This window comes from Choloepus didactylus, chromosome Y (genome assembly GCF_015220235.1).
Source record: "Choloepus didactylus isolate mChoDid1 chromosome Y, mChoDid1.pri, whole genome shotgun sequence".
In the NCBI taxonomy this organism is placed as follows: Eukaryota; Metazoa; Chordata; class Mammalia; order Pilosa; family Megalonychidae; genus Choloepus; species Choloepus didactylus.
In genome coordinates this window covers 18,954,154-18,968,764 of record NC_051335.1, presented here as the reverse complement: position 1 = coordinate 18,968,764, position 14,611 = coordinate 18,954,154, and positions in this window count along the sequence as shown.

Here is a 14,611-nt window from a genome sequence, read left to right as displayed (position 1 = left end):
ACCATTTGTTGAAGAGATTATTCTTTCCCCATTGAGTGAACTTGGCACCCTTGCCAAAAATCGGTTGGCCATGGGTGTGTGTGTTTAGTTGTGAACTCTTGACTTGATTCCATTAGTCTACATATCTGTCCTTGTGCTAGTACCATGCTGTTTTGATTACTGTAGTTTTGTAGTAAGTATTAAAATTGGGACATGTGAGTCCTCTCTCTTTGCTCTTCGTTTTCAAGATGGTTTTGGCTTTTCCCAGCCCCTTACCCTTCCATATAAATTTGATAATTGGCTTTTGTATTTCTGCAAAGAAGACTATTGGAATTTTGGTTGGGATTGTGTTGAATCTGTATATCTCTTTGGGTGGTATTGACATCTTAACAATATTAAGTCTTCCAATCCATGAACATGGAATTTAAGTCTTCCATTATTTAAGTCTTCTTTGATTATTTTTAGCAATGTTTTGTAAACAAATAATTTTAGCAATGTTTTTTTTTTTTACTTCCTCTTCATGCTGTTCATTACCTCGTACGGAATCACAACTAATTTTGGGGATGATCTTACCCTGCAAGTCATGATAACAATTCAGTTATTAGTTCTACTAGTTTTCTTGTGAATTCTTTGGCATTTACTTATAAAGGATCATGTCACCTGTGAATAGATATAGTTTAGCTTCTTCCTTTCCAGTTTTCATTTTTCTCTTGCCTAATTGCTCTGTCTAGAACTTCCAATACAATGTTGAATCACAGTGGTGGCAATGGACATCCGTGTTTGTTCCTGATCCTAGGGGAAAACTTCCAGTGTTTCTCAATTGAGTATGATGTTAGCTGTGCGTTTTTCATATATGCCCTTTAACATCTTGGGGAAGTTCCCTTTTAATGAGTGTTTTATCCTATTTTAATGTGTGTTTTATCATGAATGGGCACTGGAATGTGTCAAATGTCTTTTCTGTATCAATTGAGATGATCACGTGGGTTTTGTTCTTCATTCTATTAATGAGATGTGTTGTATTTTTTTATTTTGAAATAAATTCAAAATTACAGGAACAGTTGCAAAAGCAATACTAACCCCATACACAGAATTCCATCATACCCTGACCCCTGTCCCCCGATAGCTCAATCCGTCAACTTTAACATGCTGTCACATTGCTGTTTCTTTCCCTCCCTCCCTCCCTATCATCCATCATCTATTGCTCTGTCTTCTGAACATATGAGAGCTAGCTGCACACATCCTTGAACATACACTATAATTCACATATCCACTTCCCATGAACAAGAACATTCTTTTTTGCAATCCCATTAATCGCAGCTAAGAAGTAGAAGAGACTCAACAATGATACGAAGCTTACATTCTATATTTCCTTTTCCTTATGTCTCAACTGTGTCCCTTTGAGCCACCTGTCCTCGATCCTCCAATCCCATCCAAGTTCATCCTTGGCATTCAATTGTCATCTGTTTAGACTGTCTTTTTTTTTTTAGTTTCGGAAACATATATACAGCGTAAATCTTCCCATTCCATCCCCTCCCTAGACTTCCATTAGTGGGATTAATCACATTTAGAATGTTCTAATGCTCTTTCCCACCATCCATTACTAGAAATTTCCCTTCACCTCAAACGGCAACCCTACACTCATTTCTTGACTCCCCATTGCCCCTTCCCCCATTTCTCTTAACCCATACTCTACTCTTCATCTCTATGGTTATATTCTCTGGTAATTTCTTTGTGTTTATTGTGGGGCTTAAAATTAACCTCTTAAATCCATAACAATCTTGTTTTTCTTTGATACCACCTTTACTTCAATAGGACACATAAACTGTGTTCCTATACTCCTCCATTCCCCCACCTTTATATAGTTGTCTAAAATTACATATTTTACATTGAGTTCAAAACCACTGATTTGTCATTAGAGTTTATGTATTTTATATCATGTAGGAAGTAAATAGTGAAGTTACAGTTTCAAAAATTATTGACTTCTATTTGCATTCCATTGTGGTTGTAGAATGTGCTTTGAGTATATTCATTTTTTTTTAATATATTGAGGCTTGTTTTATGTCCCAGCTTATGGTCCCTTCTGGAGAAAGATCCGTGATCACTAGAAAAAAATGAGTGTCCTGGTGATTTTGGATGTAAGGTGCTATGTATGTCTGTTAAAATTCTCTATATCTCTTTCTCCTTTCTTTCTCTATCGGTAGGGCTCCCTTTAGCATCTGAAGTAGGGTGGGACTTTTATTGGCAAGCTCTCTCAGCATTTGTTTCTCTGTGAAAAATTTAAGCTCTCCCTCAAATCTGAAGGAGAGTTTCGCTGGATAAAGTATTCTTGGTTGGAAATTTTTCTCTCTCAGAATTTTAAATATGTCATGCCACTGCCTTCTCGCCTCCATGGTGGCCGCTGAGTAGTCACAAATTAGTCTTATGTTGTTTCCTTTGTATGTGGTGAATTGCTTTTCTCTTGCTGCTTTCAGAACTTGCTCCTTCTCTTCAGTATTTGACAGTGTGAGCACAGTATGTCTCAGAGTGGGTTTATTTGGATTTATTCTATTTGGAGTTCGCTGGGCATTTATGCTTTGTGTAGTTATATTGTGTAGAAGGTTTGGGAAGTTTTCCCCAACAATTTCTTTGAATACTCTTTCTAGACCTTTACCCTTCTCTTCCCCTTCTGGGACACCAATGAGTCTTAAGTTTGGACGTTTTATTTTATCTATCGTATCCCTGAGATCCATTTTGATTTTTTTGATTTTTTTCTCCATTCTTTCTTTTGTTCTTTCATTTTCTGTTCTGTGGGCTTCTAGGACACTGAGACGTTGTTCAGCTTCCTCTAGTGTTGTATTGTGAATATCCAGGGTCTTTTTAATTTAGCCAACAGTTTCTTTTATCTCCATAAGATCTTCTATTTTTTTATTTACTCTTGCAATGTCTTCTTTGTGCTCTTCTAGGGTCTTCTTTATGTCGCTTATATCCTGGGCCATGGTCTTCTTGATGTCCTTTAAATCCTTTGCCATGTTTTCGTTCCTCGATTGTAGTTCTTTGATTAATTGTGCCAAGTACTGTGTCTCTTCCCATATCTTGATTTGTGTGATTGGAGTTGGATTCTCCATATCGTCTGGTTTTATCATATGCATCAAGATTTTCTGTTGTTTTTGGCCTCTTGGCATTTGCTTTGCTTGATAGGGTTCTTTCAAGTTGTAAAAAAAAATACCAATCTAATTTTTTAGAAACACAGTTTGGTGGCATACACTTTCTCTAACTAACCAGCAGATAGCGCCTGTGAGTCACCTATACCCCTCAAGTCAGTTCTGCACCTTGTCCCCACGACGTGTGGGAAAATGATTCTTGTTGGGTTCAGTTGGAGAACTCAGTTTGTGTGTGTTGCTGGAGCCGTCCACCCTGAATGTGGGGCATGTGTACGGTGGCCAGGGAGGAAGGACAGCTTTAATATTCAAATCCCCCAGGTTCCCAGAGATTCAAGGCTGCCGCAAGAGTCTAAGCCTTCATTTCATTTCAGCCCCAGACCCTCTCTCTCGCTGTCCCACAAACCACCAGATTTGGCGTAGTATCCCTGGGTTCTCCGAGCGGGTCCCCCACCCCCAGCCACGATCATCCAGGACCTCTGCTGAGGGAATGCCATGCTACGTCACCAGTGCGTGCCGTCCTTCAAGGGAAGCCCCGGGCCACCGGGCCCTGCAGCTGCACTTTCAGCCTGATGCAAAGGTGGCCGAACGGGGCATCCCAGCCCCCCCCCCCCTCCTTGCACAGTTCCTCCTTCCCAGCTCTGGGACAACTGGTGGGGCTCTGGGCTGTGGGCATGGACCGGGGCAGGAGTTTATCCAGCCCTCCGGGGAGCCAGCTGCTAGCCGTGGGGTTTCTTTCTGCTTCCGGCTCTCCCCTCTGTTCCCCCGGCCCCGAGGGGATCTGCAGCGGGCTATCTTCCTGGCCAGACATGGAGAGGCCGGCCCAGCCCCCTCTTGCTGTGTTTTACTGCGTGGTTCCCACTATCGCAACTGCAGCTGCTCCTGGGTATTTCCCTTTTTTCTTTTTTTTTAAAAAAGAGCCAGTTGGTCTCCAAACGCCAAAACCTGGCTTCCCCACACCGCCGCACGGCTGCGGGTCTTCCAGCCAGCTTACTTACTCATTTCTGAATGCAGACTCCCGGTTTCACCAAGTATACGGCCCCGTGGAACTAGCAGACCTCATCTAGCTGGCGCATCGCTGTAACCTGTATTCTGGGTCACTTTCTGCTTTTTATCTAGTGTTTTTCACGGAGGTGTTTTTTTGTCCTGTCTTACCTAGCCACCATCTTAGTTTCTACCGAGATGTGTTGTATATTATGTGGTTTTCTTATGTTGAGCCACCCTTGTATTACAGGGCTCAGTGTCACTTGGATTTGGTGTCCATTTCATATAGGTTATCAAATTTGCTTGCATACAGTTGTTTATAGTAGTCTCTTATGATCCTTATAATTTCTGCAAGATCAGTAGTAATGCCCCCACTTTCATTTACGCTTTTAATTGCTTGCACCCTCTTTTTTCTTTGTCAATCTAGCTAAAGGTTTGCCAATTTTATTGATCTTTCTAAAGAACCAACTTTTGGTTTTGCTGATTCTCTCAATTGTTTTTCTATTCTCTATTTCATTTATCTCCACTTTAATCCTTAATATTTCCTTCCTTACTAACTTTAGGTTTAATTTGCTCCTCTTTTCTAGATGTGAAGTTAGGTTATTAATTCGAGACCTCTCTTCTTTTTAAGCATAGGCATCTACAACTGTACATTTCTCTCTGAGCACTGTCTTTGCTGTATCTCATAAATTTTCATATGCTGTGTTTTTATTTTCATTTGTCTCTAAGAATTTTCTAATTTTCCTTGTGATCTCCTCTTTGACCTACTGTTTTGAATTACTTAGGTTGGGTTTTTAATTTGGGTCTGGGTGGAGGTCAGGTGTGACACAATAGGAAACAGAGCCCATAATGCATGAGAAAAGATATTTTGTAATTCACAGGCCCCAGAGAGAGAAGACTGCCATGAGGAGTCTATAGGAAGTGTGATCCTGTCAGGTGGCTCAGCCAGCAGGTGGGGAGCACACAGACAAGCAAGAGGGACCTGTGGGCTTTATTGTTTTCCAGGGGTAGAGGTTAGTAGATTTCCCATGGGAATCAAGGATTGGTTAGTTTAAAGCAAATGTGCGTGAAGAGGTGAAAGGGCTAGGGGTCTGAAGGTGATAGGTTTGGTTAGCCTATCATTTGGGACAAATTGTGGGTTTGGGGTAAGGTTGTACGGTGGCCACAGATGCAGGTTTGGGGTCTGGGGGAGTATATGCTCCAGGGCTGGAATGCTGCTTATTAACTAGGCCAAAGGTCAGTGTTGAAGCAAGTGGTTTAGCCGACATAAGATGAATGCTGAGGCAACACACAAAAAATTTTGATAGTTATGACACACACTGGTTGTTTAAGAATGTATTCGTTCTTTTCCACATATTCATGAATTTTCCAGGGTTCCTTCTGTTAATGATTTATAGCTTCATTCCATTGTGGTAGGAGAAGATGCTTTGCGTGTTTTCAATATTTTTAAATGTATTGAGACTTCTTTTGTCACCTAACATGTGGTCTATCTGGGAGAATGATCTGTGGGCACTTGAGAAGAATGTGTCTTCTGCACTTGTTGGGTGAAGTGTTCTATAGGTATCTGTTACGTCTAGTTGTTCATAATGTTGCTCAAATACTCTATTTCCTTACTGATCTTCTGTCTAGTTGTTCTATCCATTATTGGAAATGGAATATTGAAGTCTCTGAGTATCATTATTGAATTTTCTATTTCTCTCTTCAATTCTGTCAGTTTTTGCTTCATGAATTTTGGGGCTCTTTTGTTAGATGTGTACGTTTTTATAATTGTCATAGCTTCTTGATGTATTATGAAATGTCTTTTTATGACTCTTGTAACAATTTTTGTTTTAAAATCTATTTTGTCTGGTGTTACTTGTTGGGGATTGCATCATGTACCCTACAAAAGACATGCTCAAGTCTTAATATACATTCCTATAGGTGTGAACCCATTTTTAAATAGTATCTTTAAATATGTTAAAGTGAGTCAGAGTGTAGATTCATTTGTGACTAGGATCTTCGATGATCCTATTTAGGTGTGACTAAATTCAGTCAGAGTTGGTCTTAATCTGTATGGCTGAAGGTCTTATAGAGAGAAGAAATTTGGATACAGTCAGGTGAAGCAAGAAACCAGATGAAGACAGAAGTCAGCAGAAACCAGAAAGGCAGACACAAAGAGAGTAAGAGATCACCATCTGTGCCAGTTTGAATGTATTGTGTCCCCCAAATGCCATTATCTTTGTGGTCTTGTGGGACAGACGTTTTGGTGCTGGTTAGATTTGCTTGGAATGTGCCCCACCCAGCTGTGGGTGGTGACTTTGGTGGGATACTCCCATGGAGGTGTGACCCCACCCATTCAGGGTGGGCCTTGATCAGTGGAGCCATATAAAACATGCTGACTCAAAGAGACTGAACAGAGTGTAGCTGTGAGTGACATTTTGAAGAAGAGCAAGCTTGCTAGAGAGGAACGTCCTGGAAGAAAGCCATTTTGAAACCAGAACTTTGGAGCAGACCCCAGCCACGTGCCTTCCCAGTTAACACAGGTTTTCCGGACGCCATTGGCCATCCTCCAGTGAAGGTACCCGATTGCTGATGTGTTACCTTGGACGTTTTGTGGCCTTAAGACTGTAACTGTGTAGTGAAATAAACCCCCTTTTTATAAAAGCCAGTCCATCTCTGGTGTTTTGCATTCTGCAGCATTAGCAAACTAAAACACCATCTGATGGAGGATTTCTGGAAAGCTATTACCAGAGCATGACAGACTTTGGAGAAAGCAAGCCCTGCCATTGCCTCAATGTTGTACTTCTAGCCTTCAAAACTGTAAGCCAGTAAATATTTGTTTTTTTAAGCCAGCCTGTTGTTGCAATTTGTCATAGCAGCCCTGACAAACTAAGACATTAGTATAGCCACCCCAGTTCTCTTTTCGTTACTATTTGTACAGAATATTTTCTTTCCATTCCTTCACTTTCAAGATGTTTGTATCTCTGTGTCTTAGCTGAGTCTTCTTTAGACAGCATATAGTTAGATCATGCTTTTTTAAAAAAAATCAATTTTGCCTTTTAAACCATTTTCATTCAAAGTAATTACTGATAAGACAGGGCTTACTTCAGCCATTCTGCCCTTTTTGGGGTAACTTTTCTATCTTTTTGTATCTGTCATTGCCTCCATTGTTGCCGCCTTCTGTGTAAAGTTGATCATTTTCAAGTGAAACATTTGATTACCTTTTCATTTCCTTTTCTGTATATTTTTTGAGTATTTTCCTTTTGGTTAACGTAGGGTTAACATTAGCATCCTAAATCTCTCACAGTCTAGTTTGAATTGAAACCGACTTAACTTCAATAGCATATACAATCTTCTCTTCCTGTACCATCCCTCACTTTATGTCATTCTTAGTACAAGTTACATCTTTATATTTTACCTGCCCAATAACATAGAATTATGATTATTTTATGCATTTGTATTTTATATCATGCAAGAAATAAAAATATAGTTACAAACCAAGAATACAATAATAATGGCATTTTTTAATCTTCATTTTATTGAGATATATTCACATACCACGCAGTCATACAAAACAAATCGCACTTTCGATTGTTCACAGTACCATTACATAGCTGTACATTCATCACCTAAATCAATCCCTGACACCTTCATTAGCACACACACAAAAATAACAAGAATAATAATTAAAGTGAAAAAGAGCAATTGAAGTAGAAAAGAACACTGGGTACCTTTGTCTGTTTGTTTCCTTCCCCCATTTTTCTACTCATCCATCCATAAACTAGACAAAGTGGAGTGTGGTCCCCACGGCCCTCCCAATCCCATTGTCACCCCTCACAAGCTACATCCCTATACAACCGTCCTCAAGATTCATGGGTTCTGGGCTGCAGTCCGATAGTTTCAGGTATCCACCACCAGCCACCCCAACCCTTTAGAACCCAAAAAGGGCCATCTAAAGTGTGCATAAGAGTGCCCACCAGAGTGACCTCTCGGCTCCCTTTGGAATCTTTCTGCTACTGAAGCTCATTTCATTTCCTTTCACATCCCCCTTTTGGTCAAGAAGATGTTCTCCATCCCACGATGCCAGGTCTACATTCCTCCCCGGGAGTCATACTCCACGTTGCCAGGGAGATTCACTCCGCTGGGCGTCCGATCCAATGTAGAGGGGAGGGCAGTGATTTCACCTTTCAAGTTGGCTTAGCTAGAGAGAGAGGGCCACATCTGAGCAACAAAGAGGCATTCGGGAGGAGGCTCCTAGGCACAACCATAGGGAGGTCTAGCCTCTCCTTCGCAGCAACCATCTTCCCAAGTGTAAAATCTATGGTAGAGGGCTCAACCCATCAAACCACCAGTCCCGTATATCTGTGGTCATGTTAGCAACCATCGAGGTGGGGTAGGCAAATACCCCTGCATTCTCCACAGGCTCCTCAAGGGGGCACTACATCTTTTTTTCCTTGTTTTTCTTTTTTTCTTTTTTAACTTTCCCTTCTTTTTTAAATCAACTGTATGAAAAAAAAGTTAAAAAGAAAACAAACATACAATAAAAGAACATTTCAAAGAGACCATAACAAGGGAGTAAGAAAAAGACAACTAACCTAAGATAACTGCTTAACTTCCAACATGTTCCTACTTTACCCCAAGAAAGTTACCTAATACAGCAACATTTCTGTGAACTTGTTCCTACTATATCCATCAGAAATTAACAGACCATAGTCATTCCTGGGCATCCCCAGAACGTTAAATAGCTTATCTGTTCTTCTTGGATTATTGTTCCCCCTTCCTTAATTGCTCTCTATTGCTAGTTCCCCTACATTCTACATTAGAAACCATTTGTTTTACATTTTTCAAAGTTCACATTAGTGGTAGCATATAATATTTCTCTTTTTGTGCCTGGCTTATTTCGCTCAGCATTATGTCTTCAAGGTTCATCCATGTTGTCACATGTTTCACGAGATCGTTCCTTCTTACTGCCGTGTAGTATTCCATCATGTGTATATACCACATTTTATTTATCCACTCATCTGTTGAAGGACATTTGGATTGTTTCCATCTATTGGCAATTGTGAATAATGCTGCTATGAACATTGGCATGCAGATATGTGTTCGTGTCACTGCTTTCCGACCTTCCGGGTATATACCGAGAAGTGCAATCGCTGGATCGAACGGTAACTCTATATCTAGTTTTCTAAGGAACTGCCAGACTGACTTCCAGAGTCGCTGAACCATTATACAGTCCCACCAACAATGAATAAGAGTTCCAATTTCTCCACATCCCCTCCAGCATTTTTGTTTCCTGTTTGTTTAATGGCAGCCATTCTAATCGGTGTTAGATGGTATCCCATTGTGGTCTTAATTTGCATCTCTCTAATATGTAGTGAAGCTGAACATTTTTTCATGTGTTTCTTGGCCATTTGTATTTCCTCTTCAGAGAACTGTCTTTTCATATATTTTGCCCATTTTATAATTGGGCTGTCTGTACTCTTGTCATTGAGTTGTAGGATTTCTTTATATATGCAAGATATCAGTCTTCTGTCAGATACATGGTTTCCAAAAATTTTTTCCCATTGAGTTGCTGCCTCTTTACCTTTTTGAGAAATTCCTTTTGAGGTGCAGAAACTTCTAAGCTTGAGGAGTTCCCATGTATCTGTTTTTTCTTTTGTTGCTTGTGCTTTGGGTGTAAAGTCTAGGAAGTGGCCGCCTAATACAAGGTCTTGAAGATGTTTTCCTACATTATCTTCTAGGAGTTTTATGGTACTTTCTTTTATGTTGAGATCTTTCTTCCATTTTGAGTTAATTTTTGTGTAGGGGGTGAGGTAGGGGTCCTCTTTCATTCTTTTGGATATGGATATCCAACTCTCCCAGCCCTATTTGTTGAAAAGACCATTATGACTCAGTTCAGTGACTTTGGGGGCCTTATCAAAGATCAGTCGGCCATAGATCTGAGGGTCTATCTCTGAATTCTCAATTTGATTCCATTGATCTATATGTCTATCTTTGTGCCAGTACCATGCTGTTTTGGCAACTGTGGCTTTATAATAAGCTACAAAGTCAGGGAGTGTAAGTCCTCCCACTTCGTTTTTCTTTTCTAGAGTGTCTTTAGCAATTCGAGGCATCTTTCCTTTCCAAATAACTAGCTTTTCCAAGTCTGCAAAGTAGGTTGATTGAATTTTGATTGGGATTGCATTGAATCTGTAGATGAGTTTGGGTAGAATTGACATCTTAATGACATTTAGTCTTCCTATCCATGAACATGGAATATTTTTCCATCTTTTAAGGTCCCCTTCTATTTCTTTTAGTAGAGTTATGTAGTTTTCTTTGTATAGGTCTTTTACATCTTTGGTTAAGTTTTTTCCTAGGTACTTGATTTTTTTAGTTGCTATTGAAAATGGTATCTTTTTCTTGAGTGTCTCTTCAGTTTGTTCATTTCTAGCATATAGAAACATTACTGACTTATGTGCATTAATCTTGTATCCTGCTACTTTGCTAAATTAGTTTATTAGCTCTAGTAGCTGTATCGTCGATTTCTCAGGGTTTTCTAGATATAAGATCATATCATCTGCAAACAATGACAGTTTTACTTCTTCTTTTCCAATTTGGATGCCTTTTATTTTTTTCTCTTGCCGGATTGCCCTGGCTAGCACTTCCAGCACAATGTTGAATAACAGTGGTGACAGCGGGCATCCTTGTCTTGTTCCTGATCTTAGAGGGAAGACTTTCAGTCTTTCACCATTGAGTACTATGCTGGTTGAGGGTTTTTCATGTATGCTCTTTATCATGTTGAGGAAGTTTCCTTCAATTCCTACCTTTTGAAGTGTTTTTATCAAAAAGGGATGTTGGATTTTGTGAAATGCTTTTTCAGCATCTATTGAGATGATCAATTGATTTTTCCCTTTTGACTTGTTAATGTGTTGTAATATATTGATTGATTTTCTTATGTTGAACCATCCTTGCATGCCTGGAATGAACCCCACTTGGTCATGGTGTATGATTTTTTTAATGTGTCTTTGGATTCGATTTGCAAGTATTTTGTTGAGGATTTTTGCATCTATATTCATTAGGGAGATTGGCCGGTAGTTTTCGTTTTTTGTAGCATCTTTGCCTGGTTTTGGTATTAGATTGATGTTAGCTTCATAAAATGAGTTAGGTAGTGTTCCATTTTTTTCAACGTTTTGAAAGAGTTTGAGTAAGATTGGTGTCAGTTCTTTCTGGAAAGTTTGGTAGAATTCCCCTGTGAAGCCATCTGGCCCTGGGCGTTTATTTGTGGGAAGATTTTTGATGACTGATTGGATCTCTTTGCTTGTGATGGGTTGGTTGAGGTCTTCTATTTCTTCTCTGGTCAGTCTAGGTTGTTCATATGTTTCCAGGAAATTGTCCATTTCCTCTAGATTATCCAGTTTGTTGCCATACAGTTGTTCAAAGTATCCTCTTATAATTTTTTTAATTTCTTCAGGATCTGCAGATACATCACCTTTTTCACTCATTATTTTGTTTATATGGGTCTTCTCTCTTTTTGATTTTGTCAGTCTAGCTAGGGGCTTGTCAATCTTGTTGATCTTCTCAAAGAACCAACTTTTGGTGATATTTATCCTCTCTATTGTTTTTTTGTTCTCTATGTCATTTATTTCTGCTTTAATCCTTGTTATTTCTTTTCTTCTACTTGGTTTGGAATTGGTTTGCTGTTCATTTTCTAGCTTCTTCAGTTGATCCATTAGTTCTTTGATTTTGGCTCTTTCTTCCTTTTTAATATATGCGTTTAGTGCTATAAATTTCCCCCTCAGCACTGCTTTTGTTGCATCCCACAGGTTTTGGTATGTTGTGTTCTCATTTTCATTCGTCTCTATAGATTTAGCAATTTCTCTTGCTATTTCTCTTTAACCCACTGATTGTTTAGGAGTGTGTTGTTTAACCTCCAGGTATTTGTGAATTTTCTAAGTCTCTGATGGTTATTGACTTCTAATTGTATTCCATTGTGGTCAGAGAATGTGCTTTGACTAATTTCAATCTTTTTAAATTTATTGAGGCTTGTTTTATGTCCCAGCATATGATCTATTCTGGAGAAAGTTCCATGAGCACTAGAAAAGTATGTGTATCCTGGTGCTTTGGGATGTAATGTCCTGTATATGTCTGTTAAATCTAATTCATTTATCAGATTGTTTAGGTTTTCAATTTCCTTATTGGTCTTCTGTCTGGTTGATCTATCTATAGGAGAGAGTGATGTGTTGAAGTCTCCCACAATTATTGTGGAAACATCAATTCCTTCCTTTAGTTTTGCCACTGTTTCTCTCATGTATTTTGTGGCACCTTGGTTGGGTGCAGAGACATTTATGATTGTTATTTCTTCTTGCTGAATTGCCCCTTTTATTAGTACGTAGTGGCCTTCTTTGTCTCTCAAAACATCCCTGCATTTGAAGTCTATTTTATCTGAGATTAATATTGCTACACCTGCTTTCTTTTGGCTGTAGCTTGCATGAAATATTTTTTTCCATCCTTTCACTTTCAGTTTCTTTGTGTCCCTGTGTCTAAGATGAGTCTCTTGTATGCAACATATTGATGGTTCATTTTTTGGATCCATTCTGCGAATCTATATCTTTTAATTGGGGAGTTTAATCCATTTACATTCAACGTTATAACCGTGAAGGCATTTCTTGAATCAGCCATCTTATCCTTTGGTTTATGTTTGTCATATTTTTCCCCTCTGTCTATTATTATCCTTTATTGTACCCATACCGAATCTCTTTAGTACTGAACCTTTCTCCAAGTCTCTCTGTCCTTTCTTTGTTTCTCTGTCTGTAGGGCTCCCTTAAGTATCTCCAGTAGGGCAGGTCTCTTGTTAGCAAAGTCTCTCAGCATTTATTTGTCTGTGAAAAATTTCAGCTCTCCCTCAAATTTGAAGGAGAGCTTTGCTGGATAAAGTATTCTTGGCTGGAAATTTTTCTCACTCAGAATTTTAAATATATCATGCCACTGCCTTGTCGCCTCCATGGTGGCTGCTGAGTAGTCACTACTTAGTCTTATGCTGTTTCGTTTGTATGTGGTAAATTGCTTTTCTCTTGCTGCTTTCAGAACTTGCTCCTTCTCTTCTGTGTTTGATAGTGTGATCAGTATATGTCTCGGAGTGGGTTTATTTGGATTTATTGTATTTGGAGTTCGCTGAGCATTTATGATTTGTGTATTTATGTTGTTTAGAAGATTTGGGAAGTTTTCCCCAACAATTTCTTTGAATACTCTTCCTAGACCTTTACCCTTTTCTTCCCCTTCTGGGACACCAATGAGTCTTATATTTGGACGTTTCATATTATCTATCATATCCCTGAGGTCTGTTTCGATTTTTTCAATTTTTTTCCCCATTCTTTCTTTTCTGCTTTCATTTTCCATTCTGTCATCTTCGAGGTCACTGATTCGTTGTTCAACTTCCTCTAGTCTTGTACTATGAGTGTCCAGAATCTTTTTAATTTGGTCAACAGTTTCTTTAATTTCCATAAGATCATCCATTTTTTTATTTAGTCTTGCAATGTCTTCTTTATGCTCTTCTAGGGTCTTCTTGATTTCCTTTATCTCCCGTACTATGGTCTCATTGTTCATCTTTAGTTGTTTGAGTAGCTGCTCTAGGTGCTGTGTCTCTTCTTGTCTTTTGATTTGGGTGCTTGGGCTTGGGTTATCCATATCGTCTGGTTGTTTCATATGCTTTATAATTTTCTGTTGTTTTTGGCCTTGTGGCATTTGCTGAACTTGATAGGGTTCTTTTAGGATTTGTAGACCAATTGAAGTCCTTATCTCTAATTTATCAGATCTACAGCTTCGTGGAGTACACTTTCTCTAACTAACCAGTAGGTGGCGTCCACGAGCCACCTGTTCTCCACAAGCCAGTTCTCCCCTGCTTAGCCTTTTTGGTGAGTGGGGGAGTGAGTCTTGTGGGGTCCAATTGGTGTACCTAGCTTGCGTGTGTAGTTGGTGTTGCCTGCCCTGTATATGGGGCGTGTTTCTGGGCAGTCAGGGAGGGGGGGTGGCTCTAACAATCAAATCTCCCTGGTGATCCTAGAGTTTTAAAGCTGCTGCAATAGTCTAATCCTTCAGTTCAGTCCTGCCACAGTTTGTCTCTGCCACTGACCCACAAGTCCTTGGTATTGGCGTATGGCTCCTGAGACTTGCAAGTGGGCCCCTCTTCCAGGCTGTGCACCCCCGGTCCTCTGTTGAGGGATGACTGTGCTATGTCACAGGTGAGTGCCATCCCCCCAGGGCAGTTCTGGGCTGCTGGGCTGTGTAGGGAGGCTCCCAGTCTACTGAAATGATGGCTGAATGGGGCTTTGTTAATTCACACTGCTCTACCTTCCCAACTCTGGGACAATCAGCTGAGGTTGCAGGGAAGGCTAATGTCCAAGCCCAGTTTTGTGGTGTGTGCCTGTTATCTGAAGCACTTCCGTCACACTGGGTTGTCTAGGGCAGTTCTGCGCTATGGGGCTGGCGATGGGCAGGAGTGTTTCCTGTCCACCACGATGATGGCTGTGAGCGGACACCCCCCTTTTGTTGGGAAG